The sequence below is a fragment of the Sarcophilus harrisii genome, chromosome 4, assembly GCF_902635505.1.
Source record: "Sarcophilus harrisii chromosome 4, mSarHar1.11, whole genome shotgun sequence".
Lineage (NCBI taxonomy): Eukaryota > Metazoa > Chordata > Mammalia > Dasyuromorphia > Dasyuridae > Sarcophilus > Sarcophilus harrisii.
The window spans coordinates 203,879,321-203,899,230 of record NC_045429.1 but is presented as its reverse complement, the minus strand read 5'-3'; positions in this window follow the sequence as shown (position 1 = coordinate 203,899,230).

Genomic DNA, 19,910 nt, shown 5'->3' with positions numbered 1-19,910 from the left:
AGATGAACCAAATCATTTCCAGTGGAGCAGTAATGAACTGAACCAGCTATGCCCAGCGAAAGAACTCTGGGAGATGACTAAAAACCATTACATTGAATTCCCAATCCCTATATTTATGCCCACCTGCATTTTTGATTTCCTTCACAAGCTAATTGTGCAATATTTCAGAGTCTGATTCTTTTTGTACAGCAAAATAACGTTTTGGTCATGTATACTTATTGTGTATCTAATTTATATTTTAATGTATTTAACATCTACTGGTCATCCTGCCATCTAGGGGAAGGGGAAGGGGGGTAAGAGGTGAAAAATTGGAACAAGAGGTTTAGCAATTGTTAATGCTGTAAAGTTACCCATGCATACAACCTGTAAATAAAAGGCTATTAAATTAAAAACAAACAAACAAACAAAAAAACAAATAGAGGAGGTTTGTTGAGTAATGAAGTGACGGTCATAAAATCACTTTGGAGGATAAATTGGAGTAGGAAAAAAACCTGAGCCCCGGAGACCAATTAATAGTCTTAAGAGGAAGTAAGAGGTAGGGATAGTCTGTACTAGGGTAGTGGCTGGGTGAGTGGAGACAATGGAACTTAAGAGAAGTTATAAGGTAGAAACTTGGCAAGATTTCACCACTGATGGACTATGGAGTGTATGCTCAATTGAGGAGACCAGAATGACATTGTTGTGACAGGGACACAGATAACACAATTGCCAATTCCTAAGAGTATTAAGAAAAGCACATATAGGGAATTGTCCTTGAGCCAAAGCTTGGATGGAGCCAAAGATTCTAAGGGGCAGATAAGGGAGAAAATTGCAGGACTAATGTGCAGTTTGTGCAGAGGTTTAAAGAAAGGAGTGTTTTATTTGTGGAATAGAGTCTCCTTTGTCTGAATTGTAGTATGTAAAAGGGACTAATGTCTATAAAGTTAGGGTGGAGCCAGAAGGCCTTTATATTCCAGACTTGTATTATAGCTTAAAGCAACAAGGAATTTTGCAGCTTCTTGAATAGTCTATGGGATTGTGATTGAATTATCAATTGGAAAGTAGTGTGGAAGATGGATTAGAGAAGAGAGAAATGATTAATGAGGAAACCAATTAGGAACCTATTGCAAAAGTCCAGATCAAAGGTAATAGGGTGGAAGTAGTATGAAAACAGGGAAGAAAAGCATTATTTGAGAATGTTGTGTAAGTGGAATCAACAAGACTTGGCTTTTGGTTGGATAAGGAAGAGGGGTGAAGGAGATTAAAAAATTAAAGGACTCTGAGTTGTAAACTTCAGAGAATGGAAATCAATAGTAGAAATAGAAAAGAAAGGAAAGCAAGACTGTTTAGGGCAAAAGAGAATGAATTTAGTTTTGGTTATGTTGTTTGAATTCTCTATGGGATATCCAAGTGGAGATATCTAGTAAGTAGCTGGTGATATTCATGGGAATGGAGCTCCAGTTTACCAAACCCAAGGAGGAGAGGGTGTAGAGTTATGAACAATGTCAAAAGATGCAAATAACTCAAGAATGGTGATTGCCAATGATCTTTGGCAAGCTTGGAAAAAGCCATGAATGAAATGCTCCTTATATATTTTAGTTATAATTGCCCTGAAGGACAATTTGAGTTCGATTTAAGATGAGTTTTTAGCCAGCTATGATTTTTAGCAATTCTTCATGGTTCTTGAGACAACAAAATATAATTTTGAAGTAATGCAATGACTTTCTGATTTTATTTCTTCAGTTTCCAAAGTGGTTGGACAGAGGAAGAAACACAAGAAACACATTTGAATTCTCTGCTACTTTCTAAATATGTGGACCTATCAATACCAGGCTTATTATTGTTGTTCTTGATTCAATTAAATTCAACAGGTTTTCTTAAATTGACTTTTTTTTATGTTCTTTTTATGTCTTCATTATTTGAATCCTACATTCTTCCTATCAGTAAGATATTGATTTTAATTTAATATTATAATATAATTTAATATTATATTATGTCTCAGCTTTTTTTTTTTTTGACACAACACCCTATGCTCTCTTGATAACTCCATAATTGTTCAGAGAATAATACCTTCTGGTGGGTGAAGGAAAGGCAGAGGTTGATGTAGCAGTATTTCCTAAATTTAGTTCTACAGAACTTGGAGACACTCAGAAACTATTGGAGTTTATTAAGTAAGTAGTAAAGGGTTACATGGTTAGACCTGTGCTTTAGACAATTTATTTTGGCATCTGAGGAAAGAATAGATTAGATGAGAAATTTGAGGCAGGCAGACCAAAATTTCCAAAGGAAAAAAAAAATTTGTTTCTTCTGAACTTGACACCAAATTAAATGAATGTTTTTATAATTATAATTATAAATAATATATTTATAATTATAAATATGAATATAATAAAAATATGCAAGAGGAATATTGTATATGAAACTGAATTTCTTATGAACAAGTTGTTTTTCTTTTATATAATAATTCCTAAAATATAACATAAATTTCATATGTAATAATTTCAACATATAAGCTGTCCTACTTTTCTGTGAATTCTGTGAGTTTTATAGAAAGCCTTTATGTTGGGCAGCTAGGTGGTACAGTGGATATAGCAATGAGCCTCAAGTTAGGAAGACCTGAATTCATCTCCAGCCTCAGAGACCTACTAGTTGTGTGACTTGGGCAAGTCATTTGACTCTGTTTATCTTAGTTTCTTTATCTGTAAAATGAGCTGGAGAAGGGAATGGCAAACCACTCTAGTGTCTCTGCCAAGAAAACCCTAAATGGAGGCACAGTTGAGTTGGACACCATTGAAAAACAACAAAAGAAATACATCACTACATACAAAGTTGGCTTATTTTTTATTTAAAATGGTCCTTGTTATTGGATTGTAAATTGTTGACACTTTTGTCTTTGTTGTATCTTTGTTCCCCATTGCTAATATAATGCCTTAAAATACTTCACTTAATAAATATTTGTTTAATTAAATTTGATTAGAAAAGGAAAAGATGAAGAATTAAGATGATATTGCTTCTATTTCCCCGATTTTGTTTAAGACCTCATGATTCTTACATCCTAATTCTGAGAGGGGATGTTTAATTGATCATTTGAGCACCTGCTCATTCCTTTTTATTCCTCATTTAGTTATTGAGCACTGAAAGGATTTTTGACAAGCAGAACATTAACAGTTATTACAAGCTGAACACATTTTGCAATCTCATTCTTTAACACTGAAGGTTCTCTTTGGCTTCTTGAAAAATAGGGGACTTACAATATATCTTTGTTCCCCATTGTTAATATAATGCCTTAAAATACTAAGCACTTAATAAAAATTTGTTTAATTACATTTGATTAGAAAGGGAAAAGATGAAGAATCAAGATTATATTGCTTCTATTTCTCCCAGTTTTGTTGTCAGTTGCAGATGTTTTTTGGGATATGATCCCACCATGCCTATTCATCCTAATTCATCCTATTCAGTCTTGTTGACTGAATTGACTTCAACTTTAACCTGTACTTATTTACAACATAAAACCATGGTTCATCTAGCACAACTCTGAAGGGGCTCAATAATGTTTGCTAGATGCACAATCTATTAATTACTTGTTGGTCTGTCTTAACAAAATGAATGTAAAAAATTTTAAAATGCCACTATAAATTTTTTCTTCTGTTGCCTTTTATAAATAATTGGATAAATGTGAAGAAACATTCCCTAAAGCAAGATTCTGAAGATAAAACTTTTGCTACTTAGTTTGAATATCAAATATCAGATATAGAAGAAACATGAGTACGTTATCTCCAGTTTAGGGATAGCTCTAGTGATCTCATTTAGAGTGTATGTTGTGGTATCAAAATTTTAAAAATAGTTCTTTGGTTCTGGCAAATTTATAAAAAACATTTGAAAACTAAACTAAAATGTTTAAAAATGAAAATATAATCAAAGTAATCTTCCCGAATACTGGTCTACATAAATATACCAAAATAAAAATTATGAAATATCTTAGAAGGTAAACTTCTTTATCCAATTTCTACCCCTACTCCTCAGTTTTAAAACATGTACTGATAGTGGACAATTGCATCCTTTTAATGAAATTGTTTGTAATATGATTAGTTTGAGAATAAAATGGATCTTAAATCTATTTTACCAGTCAGCTAAGAGGCATTAAAATTATTTTTAAAAATTTTACTGCAAGTGTGCCACTGAAGTTTTAATTAAAATGAAGGATTCATTTTTGCATCACATTTTTCTAATAAAATCTGATATCCAAGAAATACAGAAAACTAACAGAGCTTTAAGACCAGAAGCCAATTAAATGATATGATTTTACACCAAATGATATGAACAAACAGTTCTAAAAAGAATTTTAAGCTATTAAAAGCAATGCTGAAGGTATCCTCTCTGTCTACTTACTATGCCTTTCTTTGCGACTGTCCATACTGGAGCACCCCATCTTCCCTTTTCATTCACATGTAGCTACTTGGTGCTCTGGGACAGCTATACTTGAGGCTGATCCCCCACGAACAACGGTAACTTACCTAAATTCATTCCTTAATAACATACTTCTACCCTGTCATACTTATGCCCATCCCAGTGATTCTGAACCCCCAGATGTCATTGGCCAAACATCATTCTTCATCTCCCACTGATCCACTATTTTATTCATATCTCTTTCAAATTCTTCCTATACCCGTGGCTCCCCCCCCCCAAATCACCTACTCTAAAGTTTCCCAAACCTTTTATTGTAATCTCTGCAATGTTTCCTCCATGGGCAACAAATTAGATTTTATCCTAAATCTATTCTTTTCTTGTTCCTATCTTCTTCCAAATGATAAGACCTGGCTTTTTCCCCAATGACACAACTTCCCTGGCTACCCTCTCCAGCAATAACTGAACTTTTTACTCATATTCCCTAATTCACTGGCTATGATAGGGGGATTGGATTACTTCTTATTTCCCACTGTTACTTCCAGCCTCTCCCTTTATCACTATTTTTTGACATCCTTATCTCCTTTGAGATCTATTTAATTTATCTTTATCACACAGTAAGCAATTTATCTAGAGATCTCCTGGACATCTCCTTCTCTTCCACAACTACTGCACTCAGACTAGGGACTTCAAAATATTATTGATATTCCTTCAAAACCTATTCTTCAATTCTTCAACCTATTTATTTCCCAAGACCTACTTTACATAATTTTTTTCCCACTATAGACTGAGATGGTTATGCTCTTGATTTTGCCCATCACTCATAAGTAATGTTTATGAATTCAGAAATTCTTCTATCTGATCATAATCTAAAGCCATTCATTCCACTACTCCCAACACCTTGCAACTCCAAACCCTGTTCTTTGTGAACACTGCAACCGCCAATCCTTCTACCTCTTCATTTCTTTTCCAGGCCATCACTACTTTCCTATCAATGTTATACTGTTCTCTTGAGTCTCATGACTGTTATCCTATCAAAGACCTTGCCCTATCAAACCCCAGCCTAAGATTATTTCCACCATCCATTGCCTTTATTCCTACTCAGATGGTGCTGAACCAAGCTAGAGAAAATCATGAACTATGATGAAAACTGGGGGCCCTTGTTGAACTGGTTCCCTCTAGTGTTATATAATCTGAATTGAGATTTCACTGTAGCCAATGTTTACACCTCTCCAATTGACTCACTATGAGATCATGAAAAATTGGACACAAAAAAACGCTGATTCTCAGATCTAATATCCAATTTTAACCTATTTCTTTACCTCTAGTTTTGCATCTCCAACTGCTTGTTGTATATTTTGAATTAGATATCCTGTAGATATTTCAATTCTACTTGACCAAAATTGAATACCTTACCTTTTCCTCAAATCTATTCCTAACTTCCTTATTTTAGAAAATATTTTAATTTACTATTCAATTGGCTTGTTGTTGTACAGTCATTTCAGTCATGTCTGATTCTTTGTGACACCATTTGGGGTTTTCTTGGCAAAGATATGGCAATGGTTTGCCATTTTTCAGTTCATTTTATATATATGAGGAACTGTGGCAAAACAGGGTTAAGTGGCTTGCCTAAGGTCCCACAGCTAGTGTCTCAGGCCAAATTTGAACCCAGGAAGTTGAGTCTTCCGCATTCTAAGCCCAGTACTTTTAACTGTGCTGGTTAGCTGTCTTTGACTTCTTTCTTAATGTGATCACTCAAGCTCAGAATCTACATGTCATCTACCCCTTAATCTCTCTCCTTTCCTGCCTCCCTCTCCTTCTCTCCCATTCTCTCTCTTTCTGTTTCTGAGTCCTACCCAATTCATAGTCAAATCCTGTTGTTTCTACCATTACATCATCTCTTATATATACCTTTTTTTATTGAGCTTTGACATTTAATGTCTGACTACAGCAATAACCTGCCACAGTCTCTCTTCTCCAAGTCTTTTCACACTTTAGTGTATCAGTTGTTAAATCAATCTTCCTTAAACACCAGTCTGGTTAGGTCATCTCTCTTTTTAATAAACTGTAGTAGCTCCAGGATCAGATATAAAATGCTTTGTTTGGATTTTTAAATTCTTTAAAACCTTATCCCATTCTACCTCTCTCCTCATCAGTCTAGTGATTCTGACTTCCTTCCAGGGGAGTTGGAATCATGAAGACTTGAATTCAAATTCTTTTTTAGACACTTATTAGCTATTTGAATCAATTAGTTTTATTTTCTTCATTTGTAAAATGGGGAAAATAGTATCTACTCTGAAGAGTTGTTGTGAAGATCATAATGACATGAGATAACATATAAAGCACTTTGGGAATTAAAAAATTCTATGGGGCACCTTGGTGGTGTGATGGATAGAACCTAGCCTGGAGCCAGGAGGGATAGCCTTTGTGAGTTCAGATCTGGCCTCAGATACTTAGTACCTATGTAATCTTGGGCTAGTCATTTCACCCTTTTTTGCCTCAGTTTCCTCATCTGTAAAATGATCTAGAGAAGGAAATGGAAAACTGCTCCAATATCTTTGCCAAGAAAACCCCAAATGGGACTCATGAACAGTCAGCCATGACTGAAAAGTCAACTGAGCAGGGAACATATTAATGTTAGCTATTACTATAATGATCAGTATTGGTTCCAAAGAAGATATGAGAAAAAATATTTTCCTGCTTCTTTACAGAACTTGTGTGTGGCAGACTCTATATGGTATCAGATTTTTGTTGTGTTGATTAATTTTGCTGAATTGCTTTCTTTCCCCCTCTTTTTTTTATCCCTTATTAGAAGAGATGGCTTTCTAGAAGGAAGTATACGTTGAGAAATGTAGGTGATATCAATAAAAATTTTATTTAAAAAAATAAGATTAATGGCTCCACCACTTCAAAGAAATTGAGAGTCACTAGTCTGAAAGATTCAGGAACTCCCTACAAACAGAGGATTCAGCTTTTCTTAGATTGTTTCTGAAGATTTTTATGAGTCTCATCATCATAAAGAGATGATTGGATTTTCCTGCCATAATTTTGCTTTTTCTTTGTATCGCTATTAACAAAGAGAAAATGTCTTATAATTTCTTTCTCTATAACATCCTTTGCAGATGTCCCCTTCTATTCTCATAATCACTATTGCAATACAAATCCTCATCACTTCTTAACTAATTGGACTTGCTACGTCAAGTATCCACTCCATCTTCTAAGTAACTGCCAAAGTGATTTTTCTATGGCACAGGTCTGCTCATATCACTTCCCCTTCTCAATAAACTTAAATGACTCCTTGTTACCTCTAGGATCAAAAATTGCTCTGTCATTTAAAGCTCTTCACAACCTAGCACTTTGTCTTTCAATATATTACTCTCCTTTACTCTTTCTGTGGGCCATTCATAAGTCTAATTGCTACCTTTCACACATGATGCTCCATCTCCTTTGTTCAAATTTTTGGATTAGCTGTTCCCCATGATTAGAATACTCCCCCTCCCTTCATCTCTGAGAATTCCTGGTTTCCTTAAAGACTCAAGTCAAGGCCTCTTCCAGCAAGTCTGTCTTGATCCCCCAAACCACTTCCAAAGTTACTTTCATCTTTTGCATATGTCCATTTACATATGTTATCTCCCCCATTAGAATATAATCTCCTTAGGGGCAGCTAGATGGTGCAGTGGTTAGAGCACCATTGTCCTTGAAGTCAGGAAGACCTGTGTTCAAATATGACCACAGATACTTAACACTTACTAGTTGTGTCACAACCCCAATTGCCTGGCAAAGGAAATATATAATCTCCTTGATAGCATATATATATATTTTTTTAGTATCCCTAGTGTTTAGCACAGTTCCTGACATATATTAAGTGCTTTCTTAATGTTTATTGATTAATTATTTAAGCCTAAACTGATATTGAAACAATATCGGAGAGTTTCCAGCCTGATAGAAGTTCCTTTCTTCTTTTCCTTCCTTTCTCTTCCATTCTTTTCCCTTCCTATTCTTTCTTTCTCTTCTTTTTTCTTCTCCTTTCTTTCCTCTTACTTTTTTGTCTTTCTTCTCTTGTCTTCAGTCATGTTCTGTAGCAATCATGTTTATATATGTTAAGGATTGGGGGTATATGTAATTGGCTGTTGGTTTACAATTCCCTTTCTGGTAAAATCCATCTGGGGACAGTACCCAAGAGTACAGGCTGTGTCCATTAAAAATCATGGAGCCAGAACCCTGAGTTGTTCCTAAAATCTAAGGACTACTTGAAGTAAGAGGGACTGCATGTGTAGATATGTCTGTATAGATGACCTTTTAAAATTTTGTTCTATCCCCATCTGTGCTAATGTATTAGAAAATTTAACTTCTGTGGAAATTATCCTTTATGAAGATGGAATGTTCACTTGGGTACATACTCATGCAGAAAACAGATTGATGGGCCCTCACTTTGGGATTTAGTAAAGAAAAGAACATTCAGAATTGCTTTCTCTTATCCTAAGGTGCAGGAACAGCTGCATGGAGGTTTCAGTGGGAGCTTCCCCTTCAGGCATCCTTTTTACTTAATCATCCTCCCCTTCACTCCCCACTCCAGGCTTCAGGCTCCAGGATGCCTCCTGATCAACAGGCCTGCTGTAGCTGACTGTCTCAGAGGCATGGATCTGGTAGGACTCCTCTGTGGACAGTCATGCTGGAGAGTCTTCCAAGGGGCCTGATTCTTGGAAAGTAGCCTTCTGTGCCATGTACTATTAAGCATACTGACCTGGGAGGCAGGCATCTTGGGATTTAGCTCTGGCTCTGTTACTTGTCTTGTGCCCCTAAATAAATCTTTTAAATTTCTTTGGGAAAATGGAGGTAATAATGCTTTATCTGCCTGTAGACTTTATGAGATTATCTCTGGAAGAATTCCTTCTTAGATCTATGATTGTATGATTTACCATACAATACATTCAAGAGAGCTCTAGTCCTGTTTATCACAGGATACTTTCCAGAGAGCCAAGTTCCACCATTCTCTACTTGTGGGACAGTGGAGAAGTCACAAATTCAATTCAGGCCTCCATTTCTCCACAAGTAACAGCCAGCTTATTTGGTCCCTGTCTATCTCATAAGTCTGACTTAAACACCTTGGAAACCAGAAAGAAATAACTAAAATAAGGAAAACATAGTCATTCCAGATTCATCATTAGCAAATGCTTATTGTGTAGTTCCTGGCAATTGTTATGTGTTCCTTTGCTATAGAGATGCTCCTCTAGGGCTATACAAACTTCCTAGGTAGCTTTTGGGGGAAGTAGGAAAGGGGATGGAGCATGTCTCTTTACCATGGTCTCTTATTTACATAGGTAGAAAGCGCATTCTTGAGCCCTATATAATAGAACATTCCAAACAATATGCTCTTACCGAATCTTCTCAAATTTAACTTGCAGTAGAAAAACTTGATGGGGGAGGCAAAGAAATGATTCTTGTGTTGAATCGCAGGTTCTCCTACTTAATATTTTAGAGCTGAATCCCCAGAGGCTATCTAATCCAAACTTTTAATTTTTCAGGAAGGAGGCTCAGCGAGAAGTGACTTGCCCACAAATCCCAGACCTCACTCAAAGCGCAAAGAAGATGAAATGTATTTATAGAGTCACAATTTGTTTACAACATTCTGCCAAGAATGGCAATAAACAGAGGAAATTCTCCAACCTGTCCATCTACCATGGAAAAAGTTGACGCCACGGCTCATAGATTTACAAAACACAAATGTTTTCTATAACTTTAACCATAGTCCCTAACTAAAGCAATATGATGTGTTGTGATGATCACTGTTTGTTAACACTAAGCCATCACACCAGGAATCCTGAGAGACTGAGCAGCAAACTCAGAGGGGAGACAGGTAACGGTTCAAAGACTAGTGTCTTACTACCAATATTATTTGATTTGCTCATATGTACCATCACTTGTGTTTTATTTCAAGTTGTTCTGCCAATCCAGGGGTAGGCAACCAGAGGAGAAACTATGTACCTTATTGTGTTGCTAAAAACTCATTGGAATCACAAAATTTCTTATCTAGTCTTTGATCCTTTAATTTTTCTGTTTTGCCCATGGTTTTGGGATTGGATACTTCTACCAGTGTATCTCACAGAGGATTAGAAAAAAATAATGGCAAAAGTGGAAGGGAGAGGCTGGATAATTTAGTAGTATAACAACAAACTCTCTTGAGACTGATATTTGGAAACATGGCATGGAAAATCAACACTGGAAACTGAAAAAAAGTAGTGTCTCTAGAATCTTTTATCATTTGGTATGAATTCTGTCAGACATAAATTAAAGATTTGATGAAGTTGCTATGGCAGCTACCCCTTTGTTATTAATGTCTTTCTTAGGACCAGATTTTTCTACAGCTTGGAGGAATGTTCATAGAGTAATGGTGCAATTGAAGCAAAGAAATTTTACTATAGGTAAAAATTATATTTTGTCAGATTGATAGATTGGAATTTTCTGCTACATGGCTTGTACCTTAAAAAATAACATTCCCTACATTTATTGCCCAGTAAATTTATGGAAAATCAATATATTATTTTGTGCAAATATAACTCTAGGATTCACAACTAGAAAACATTTTATTCTTGTTTTAGGTTGTTCACATGGCTATTCCCAAATATATGTAATTCCCAGGCTTTTTCAGTTCTGTTTTCAGCTGCATATTCAAACAGAAAAACACACTTTTCACACTCTTATTTCACATTCATTCCCAATTATTTAACTTATAAAATAGGTTTTTTTCTGCATTTTTCTCTTTAGGGAAGTGCATTAAAGCTACGGATATTAATATATAAAATTAACTGAAATTACATTTGGCTCAGAGAAGGAAACTAGAAACTGTCAGGGAAGTATAAGAGTTGTTTAAATAAGCCTCATTGCTTTAATTTATGGTCTGTCCCTTTTAAAGTCTCTTTTAAAAGTATTTCAGTAAATTAATATGAGAGTCTATTTAGAGTACTGGGAATGGATGAGAGGTATAAAAATGAAGGGGAATGAATGGAAACTTTGTCTTTTCCTGTGTGTTGGATGTAGAAAGCACAGATCAAGGAAGTAAATAGTGTACACAATACTTATGGGAATATTAATTTTATTTTCATTATTATCATAGGAGAATGTAAGCTCCTTGAGAGTAGGGACTATTTCAATTTCGTCTGTTCATCACCTACCTCAGAGCCTGCTATTTAGTTAGTTCTTAAATACTTGTTGTTTGATCGATCATCCTTATAATTAAGAAAAATAATTTGAATAAAATCCTATGTGGGTCTTCCTATTTTTAAAAGATTTCAGGAATTAAGAACTAATTTTGAGGATGTTGAGTGGAGCATCAGGAACATTCTGAGGATGAAGTCCATATGTTACTATTGAAGTTTCTAATTTTTCTCTTTAGAGACTCAATACCCCAATCAGTGTGTTTTCAGTCTTCACCTTTGGCATGCCCTAGTTTTTGGGTAGTCTATCTTAACTTCTCTAGTGAAAGAAAACCAACAGGAGAACTCACTTTCACTTTGGATAAGAGAGAAAGAAGGCTCTATAATGTGGTATATTGAAACAAGAGACAGAAGGTGCAGGTTATAGCACTTAGGACATTTCAAATTCCAAGTTTCTATAATTACTCATGACTCAATTATTTTGTCTAGGACAGAAAGAGTGATTATTTCTCTTTCTGTAAAAATACAGTTTGACATAAAAATCACCGTGTCAATGCTAGAAGGGCCCTTTAGACTAACTCAATTAAGTAAGAATTTCCCCTTAGCAAAGTTCTTAAACTTACACCTTTATTTTCACTAATGATGGAAATTTAACATTTCCCTTGATTGTGAATTTAGGCAACAAACATTATTCTTAAAAGGGTTTCACAGGTTTTTATCCACTGCCAAAGGGATATGACACAAAAAGATTAAGAACTTTTGGCTCCCTGACAACTAGTCATTTACAGATTACTGATGGTTACTCCATTTGCTATTACTATTTATATCCGGTGTGTATAAAATTCCTCAAACTTGAGTAATTATCAGTATATTTATTTCTAGAAGATAAGAACGTCTTTGAAAGGGAACCCTCAGCGGAATGAAACTTAATTTTAGGAGGATAGGGAAAATTAAAGAACTTGCTCACTTTCTTCCACTTTATTGTTTTCCTATTCAGATCCTGGAGCTGGGGAAAAAGATTCCCCAACTGACTGAAAGCTCTTTGTCTCTTGGGATTATGGAGAAGGCTAAGCAAACTCCTCCTAGCTCTGTACCCTGCTTTAGCCTAACTACAGATTGCTTTTGGATCAGAGCTTCCTGCTGATGGAGAAAAAGGGCTGCTGAGTTGGAGTCTATAGGAAGGAGGCTGCACAAAGGCCCAGGATCTAAGGGCACAGGGAGGAGACATGTCTTCGAGACGGTGGAGTAGCAATTGTCTGCTTAGGTAAGCAGGATAGGTGTGATAATTCTCATGGTCATGAATGTTCAGCAATATCTTATTGTATAGCATAAGGATAATAGGATAGAATTTCCTGGAGAAAATAAAGAATGGGAATTATTATGGGAGTTTCTTTTTTTCTTGGAACCTGTAGACAATGAACCAGAAGACCAATTTCTTTTGTCATATGTTGTGGTTGCTCTTTTTGTATGGAGGTAAGGCCATGAGACTCTTGTTTACTGAGGAATCCCCTGACTTCTAAAAGAGCTATTCTTTCTAGAGTCATAAACTCCCATCCCCCTAATCTAGAGTTTTATCTATTGGAATTGGAAATGTATTTTAAAGGAAAATGGTTTTTTGCTTCTTTTTCTTGCCTTCAATCCTATATTCCTTGTTTTGGGATCTGCTTCTCTTTGGGTTTCTCTTTCATTTGGAGCAGGAAAGCCCCAAAGAAAAATCTCCTAGTGCCCCAAAAGGTCGGAAGTGATATTTCAGGAAATTTTTGTGGAGGATGAAAAAGAAGCTAATACCCCATGCTTTGTCTCTTCCCCTTTATCACTTATTGGTCAGGCTTTAAAACTCCTTATGTCTACTTTGATGATATTAAATAAAATCATGAGCAATGAGCAACCATTTCTTGCCTGAATTTACTCATTTATCAGTGGAAAGCTAAACAAAGTACAATCATCTAAAATAGGCATGTGTTTTATCATTAAGAAATTGTTTCATTTGTGATGCTATTTAGAATAAAAATAGCTCTCAAATACTTATATAGACCTTTCCAAAGTACAGAAAGTACTTTATGCTAATTGCTAACAATTATGTAGTTCTGGGCATTGTATTATTTTGTTCCAGGTACTGTGCTAAGTGCAATTTCATTATTTCATTTGGTCCTTATAATAACCCAGAAAGGAAAGGAAAGTATATATATATATATAGTATTATCCCCATTTTATAGATGAAAAAACTGAAACTTTGAAGAATTAGTAGTGCTTCAGTTCACAAGACCTGCCATCTAGAACTCTCAATCAATTATATTTATTAAGCATCTGCTATGTACCAAGCACTGTACTAATCTCTAGGGATAAAGAAAGGCAAAACTTGATGGATAAATTTATTTTCTGAAGTATTTAATGGATAATTTCTTTTTTTGGAGGGAAAGGATCTTTCCATCAATCACATTTACTGAAAGTCTACTACATGAACGCATTTTTAAAAATTGTAACTTTTTATTGACAGAACATATGCATCAGTAATTTTTTACAACATTATCCCTTGCACTCATTTCTGTTCCAAATTTTTCCTTCCCTTCCTCTACCCCCCTCCCCCAGATGTCAGGCAGTCTTACACATGTTAAATATGTTATAGTATATCCTAGATACAATATATGTGTGCAGGACCATATAGTTTGCTTGTTGCAGAAGAATTGGATTCAGAAGGTAAAAATAAACTAGGAAGAAAAACAAAAATGCAAGTAGTCCACATTCATTTCCCAGTGTTCTTTCTCTGGGTGTAGCTGGTTCTGTCCATCATTGATCAATTGAAACTGAGTTAGAGCTTCTCTTTGTCAAAGAAATCCACTCCCATCAGAATACATCCTCGTACAGTATCGTTGTTGAAGTGTATAATAATCTTCTGGTTCTGCTCATTTCACTCAGCATCAGTTCATGTAAGTCTCTCCAAGCCTCTCTGTATTCATCCTGCTGGTCATTTCTTACAGAACAATAATATTCCATAACATTCATATACCACAATTTACCTAACCATTCTCCAATTGAGGGGCATCCATTCATTTTCCAGTTTCTAGCCACTACAAACAGGGCTGCCACAAACATTTTGGCACATACAGGTCCCTTTCCCTTCTTTAGTATCTCCTTGGGATATAAGCCCAGTAGCAGCACTGCTGGATCAAAGGGTATGCACAGTTTGATAACTTTTTGGGCATAATTCCAGATTGCTCTCCAGAATGGTTGAATTCATTCACAACTCCACCAACAATGCATCAGTGTCCCAGTTTTCCCTCAACCTCTCCAATATTCATCATTATCTTTTCCTGTCATTTTATACATTAAAGCATTTTAACTAGGTGTGAAGAACAGGCTTTAGAGTCAAGGATCTTCAAATTGTATCTGCATGAATTTGTAAGGAAAGAAAGTAGTTTAGGTTTCTAATACTACGCCAGATTGATAATAGGATTATTGTCCAATCAGAAAAGGCTGCTGGGTGTGTTGGAGATAAAGTAGTAGATAATAAAGAAAATATCTCATAGTTAAAGGCTTGTAATTTAAGCATCCTCCTGGGAGAAATACTTGCCAGAGACTCATTTGACAAAATCATTAGTTTCTCACTTTTTTCTATCCTTTGTTTCTCTCATTTTCCCTTGAGTCTCCATTTTTCTTTCCTTCTGCAAATTGTGTAAGCAGAAGAAACAAGAAAGCCCCACCTCAAATACTTTGCCTTAAGAGCTGAAATAATTTCAGTAAACTTAAGTTTTTTTGATGAAATATTTATTGCTTCATAACATTTAGAGCTAGAAGGGACCTTAGAAACTATGTGGTTCTCCTACCTCTCACCTACTCCACTAGTTCCCAGAATATACAGGGATCAGAAGAAAGTCTGTAATTTATCCAATATCATTAGCAACTAGGAAGTAGAACAGAGTTTTATATCTAGAGCCTTGGCATTGAATACCAGATTACAATTCAGATAATTAAATAATTTGGTTTTTGGATATATAATGGCTATAATAACTTCAGGGTCCCTGGAATTTAAGAAGACTGACAGGAACTTCCTTTTCACTGATCTTTATAAAAAATGAAAATATAGGCTCCTAGCACAGAGTAGAAAAACCTTACAAAATTACAAAACCTTAGAGCTGAGTCAATGCACTGGATACACACACTTATTTGACTATATTGAATGATTGTTGTACTCAAGAGTTAAGAACTCATGATGGAAGCTGAGGACACTCTGGTATTGACATGCCTTGTCACTGCTGGAATTTCTTCCCAATTTTTCCAGACACCTCCCATCTAGTTAACTAAAGGCCTTCCTCCTCCATTTGCTGTTTTTCCTTTTCTACATGACTAGCCCAGATTCATCAAGCATATCTTTCCTCAGTGATGTTGTGTCTCATTACTTCTTTTGTTTAAATACTTTATGCCTAGCAATAAGCTACAGTCTCCAAGCATCTTTCCCTTGCCTTTTGAGTTGTTCTTTATTACAATTCTTTTGCAAAAAATACACAAAAGCCCCTTCACTTTTAAATTCTTCCCCAAAGATAATAATGCATTGTTGGTAGAGTTGTGAACTGATCTAATCATTCTTGAGAGCAATCTGGAATTATGCCCAAAGGACTACAAAACTGTGCATATCTTTTGATTTAGCAATACCACTACTAGATCTGTATCGTAAAGAGATTTTTGTAAAAAGGGAAAAAGACCTACATGTACAAAAATATTTATAGCAGCTCTTTTTGTGATGTTAAAGAATTGGAAATTGAAGGAATGCCCATGAATTGGAGAATGGTTGAACAAGTTGTGGTATAATATAATGAAACATCATTGTTCTATAAGAAATGATGAGCAGGTGGATTTCAGAAAAACATGGATTTACATGAACTGATATTGAGTAAAGTGAGCAGTACCAGGAAAACATTGTACACACTAACAGTAACACTATGTGATGATCAATTATGATTGATTTAGTTATTCTCAACAATACAATTATTCAAGACATTCCAAAAGATTCCTGTTGGAAAATGCGATCTACATCCAGAGAAAAAACTATGGAGTCTGAATGCAGATCAAAGAGTACTGTTTTAACTTTTTTTTTCTTTCTCATTTTTTTCCCTTTTGTTCTGATTTTTCTTTCACAACATGACTAATGTGAAGAAATATTTTTTATTTAAAAAAATTCTTTTGTGGAAATATTTTTAACAATATTGCACCTGTATCATATTGCTTGTTGTCTTGGGGGAAGAGAGGGAGGGAGAGAGAGAGAGAGAGAGAGAGAGAGAGAGAGAGAGAGAGAGAGAGAGAGAGAAATTTGGAACTCAAAAATCTTAACAAAAATGAATGTTGATAACTATCTTTACATGTAATTAGAAAAAATAAAATACTACTTTTAAAAAAGAACAATTTATGTGAACCTTCTCAGTAAAAGGCCCATACCATTAAAAATATGAAAGGAAGGAGCATCTATAGTCTGCCTAATGTTTGTGAGAAACCTGGAAAATGCCAAGCATTATCTTAAGGTAGATAGACTCTTTAAAAAGATGCCTTTTTGTCCATACCATCTCATTATACTCTGGCTATTAGAAATCTGACTGCGAAAATATAATGACTACAAAGTAAATAAAGAAAAGAACCTTTCCCTCTTCTGTGAAAAAAAAATTCATCCCCACAGCTGCCAACAGCTAGAATTTAAAAAAACTGAGGTGTGCTTACTCAGAAACTTTTAATCAAACATGATAATTCATGATTCTAAGTATTCTTTATATTTGGGGCTTCTTTTGTTTTCCAGATTCAGAAATTTATTTTCTTTCCCTGGTGTCCTCTGACTTATCTTCTATTTTAATAATTAAAGAATATTTGAATAACATTTTTCTATAGGTTACAGAGATGAGTAGCATGGGAGGAAATGACAGAGAATGCATTTATTGTTCAGTATCTAATTACCATTCAGATTTCATCTTAACATGGAAATTAATTTTTCCTGTGTTTCCAAAAGAGAAATTAATTTAATTTGCTTACTTCTGGGTATTCTATTCATTATGATGTAGCCATTGAAAAAAGTTAAAAGTTCAATTGACTTTTGGATTTACTTGGCCCAAGATTCTAAAGTAAAAAATTAGTATGTTGTTTTCCTCATTTTTTAAAAATAGGAAATTTAGGAAGCTACATATTTTTTAAAAATGGACAGATAAGTTACCAGCAGTGTCCTGTCACCTTATTATCATCAATATTGTCCCAACCCCAATTATGATACTAACATTGCTTATTGGGTTTGTGGCCAAAGTTTTGTTGTTTCTCCCCTTCCCATATCTATTCTTTAAGTGGTAGCCTTCTGATACTTGAAGAGTATTGGCATATTGGTATAAAAAGAATGTTTTGGTTTCTTTTCTCAAAAATGCATCTGTTCTTCCGATGACATGATTTCAAGAGCCTTTATCATTATTGAACCTTCTCTGCACTCTTTTTTTGGGGGGGGATATTTTCTCTTTTTGAAATAATACTTTATTTCCCCCCAATTACATATAAAACAAATTTTACGATTCTTTTTTTTTAAGTTTTGAATTCCAAATTCTATCCTTTTCTTCTCCCTCAGTGAGCTAGTAAGCAATCTGATATAGGTTATATATGTGCAATCATATAAAACATATTTCCTTATTAGTCATTTTGTGTGTCTGGGAAAACTCAAACAAACAAAAAAGAAAGTGAAAAATAGTGTGCTTTGGTCTGTATTAACATACCATCAGTTTTTTCCTCTGGAGTGTGAATGCATTTTTTGTAATGAATCCTTTGGGACTGTCTTAGATCATGGTATTGCTGAATATAATTAAGTCATTCACAGTTGTTCATTTGTACAATATTGCTATTAACTGTGTACAATGTTTTACTGGTTCTGTTCACTTCATTATATCAATTCATATAAATCTTTCCAGATTTTGCTGAAATCATCCTGTTTGTCATTTCATAATAATAATCCATTATAATCATATATTATACTTTCTTCAACCATTCTCCAAATGATGGGCATTCCCTCAGTCTCCAATTCATGCCACTACAAAAAAGAGCTGCTATAGTTTTGTACAAATAGGTCCTTCTCCCCCTTTTTAATCTCTTTGGGATACAGATCTAATAGTGATATTTTTGAGTCAAAGAGTATGCACGGTTTTATGGCTTTTTGGGAACAGTTCCAAACTGCTTTCCAGAAAGTATGGATGAGTTCACAACTCCACCAATAGCTCCTGTGGTTTTTTTTTTAATTTTCTGCTTTTATTCTCAGCTTTTCCTCATCTTCAAGCCAGAAATAATAATACCACCTGCCACACAAAGTTGTTATGTGTCAAATAGGAAGATGTGGAAAGTGCTTTGGTTTTTTTTTTTAAATAACTTTTTATTGACAGAACATATGCATGGGTAATTTTTTACAACATTATCCCTTGCACTCACTTCTGTTTCAACTTTTCCCCTCCCTCCTTCCACCCCCTCCCCTAGATGTCAAGCAGTCTTATACATGTTAAATATGTTATAGTATATCCTAGATATAATATATGTGTGCAGAACCAAACAGTTCTCTTGTTGCACAGGAAGAATTGGATTCAGAAGGTAAAAATAACCTGGGAAGAAAAAACAAAAATGCAAGTAGTCCATATTCATTTCCCAGTGTTCTTTCTCTGGGTGTAGCTGGTTCTGTCCATCATTGATCAATTGAAACTGAGTTAGATCTTTTCTTTGTCAAAGAAATCCACTTCCATCAGAATACATCCTCATACAGTATTGTTGTTGAAGTGTATAATGATCTCCTGTTTCTGCTCATTTCACTTAGCATCAGTTCATGTAAGTCTCTCCAAGGCTCTCTGTATTCATCTTGTCGGTCATTTCTTACAGAACAATAATATTCCATAACATTCATATACCATAATTTATTCAGTCATTCTCCAATTGATGGACATCCATTCATTTTCCAGTTTCTAGCCACCACAAAAAGGGCTGCCACAAACATTTTTGCACATGTGGGTCCCTTTCCTTTCTTTAGTATCGTTTTGGCATGTAAGCCCAGTAGTAACACTGCTGGATCAAAGGGTATGCACAGTTTGATAACTTTTTGGGCATAATTCCAGATTGCTCTCCAGAATGGTTGAATCCATTCACAATTCCCCCAACAATGCATCAGTGTCCCAGTTTTCCCTCAACCCCTCCAACATTCATCATTATCTTTTCCAGTCACCTTAGCCAATCTGACAGGTGTGTAGTGGTAACTCAGAGTTATCTTAATTTGCATTTCTCTGATCAATAGTGATTTGGAACACTTTCATATGAGTGGAAATAGTTTCAATTTCATCATCTGATAATTGTCTGTTTATATTCTTTGACTATTTATCAACTGGA